Genomic DNA, 1,737 nt, shown 5'->3' with positions numbered 1-1,737 from the left:
CGCCCCACTGGTGTTACGTCAATCCAACCTCGGTCATTCTTGTCAAATCCTCTTTCGGCTGCTGGTTAGTATGCTTCCTGAGCAGTAGCACCCTCCCCTCCTCCTCATCCACATCCATCACATCACTTTCTATAGGTAAAAATCACCTTACTTACTTTTGGCGATGTAATTTCAGCAACCTCCACTCCTCCCCTATCATATGACCTTGGCTCCACCCATCACTAATCCACTAGTGCCTGGTCGCGCCGCACAAGCGCTAGCGGCAGTTATATCAAAGATAGCTGCCTTCACTGACCTGAGCGTGCTAGCAGTGTGTTTTGGTTTGAAAAACGGCATATTGTACCTTGATATGTTGCAAAAAATTTTGATACCACAGATCGATGAGGATGACCGAAAACGAAATGTTTTCTTTATGCAAGATGGCGCACCACCACACTATCTGACTGACGTCCGGGATTTTTTTAATGACCGCTTTCCAAATCAGTGGATTGGCCGTAATGCACCAATTGCATGGCCCCCTCGTTCCCCAGTCTAACACTGGAGTTTTTCTTGTGTGGTTTCATAAAAGATATGGTGTATGTACCTCCTTTGCCAGCCACTCAACCTGAACTTGGAGCAAGGATTTGCGCTGCTGTTGAGCAAGTTACACCTGAAATGCTAGTGCGAGTCTGGAAAGAAATCTCCTATCGATGGGATGACTGCAGGATGACCAACAGAAGTCACATAGAACCTCTTTAGTTCAAGGTAAAAAACTTGAAGTGTTTTCCTTTAACACAACACCAAAACCAGCTCTGTACCTTGTTTAATAAGATTTATATGAATTTTCAAAGTTATAAGTCCTTTTTGAATAATCCGGTATATAGAAACTACATTACAAATCGTCTTGATGTTCAAGCATCTTATCAAAAGTTCTACAAACAAACTGATAACAATTTACTAACATTCACAGATATATTCAAAAGCATCACACATACAGGTTTTGGAAAACAGGCTTTGAAAGCCCAAACCTACTTATTTATACTTATTTATAATGTGCCTCACAAGAGAAAACTGCCCGACCTGGAGGCAGATTGACGATCCGTACTGAGACTGGTGATACACAATCAGTTGGCATCTCTAAAAATGTTGTCTTGCTCCAGAATGCACAAGACATAACCTTTTCATATTTTAATGACAAAGACATTAAAACAGAGGATAATTATTCAAGTATTAGCTTATAGAACCACCTGACACGAACGAACGAAGCCCAAACCTGTTTCCGATTCAGAATAATACAGAGTTAGAAGAAAACCTTAAGATGACAGGGATATAAATTATTGACCGAGCGAAGTGAGGTCTAAGATTCAAGTCGACGGTTTGGCATTTCTCTTTATGTTTAAATGTTTATATGTAGCGCATTTACGGCGAAACGCGGCAATAAATTTTCATGAAATTTGACAGGTATGCTCCTTTTTAAATTGCAATAACGCATGCAATTAATAACTAAAATAACATAGTATTGTCTCTCGTACTTTTTCTGCTTTGAACTCGGGCTGTCCTGTTGCCAGTATGTCTTGAAGGAGATTAGCTTTTGATGTTAGCATTTTTGATACAACAACCCCAACAGCCATTAGACGTTTTCACGCCGATATCTTGCCGACACGACATACAGACAGGATTTACTCCGATGGACAGTATAAGAGGAGGCTGCGGTTTATAACTGCGCGAGGTCTACTGTTCACAGAACTACTAGTTGAA

Source organism: Nilaparvata lugens, chromosome 3 (assembly GCF_014356525.2).
Source record: "Nilaparvata lugens isolate BPH chromosome 3, ASM1435652v1, whole genome shotgun sequence".
Taxonomy (NCBI): domain Eukaryota; kingdom Metazoa; phylum Arthropoda; class Insecta; order Hemiptera; family Delphacidae; genus Nilaparvata; species Nilaparvata lugens.
The sequence above is the reverse complement of the archived record's forward strand: the minus strand, read 5'-3'. Positions refer to the sequence as shown.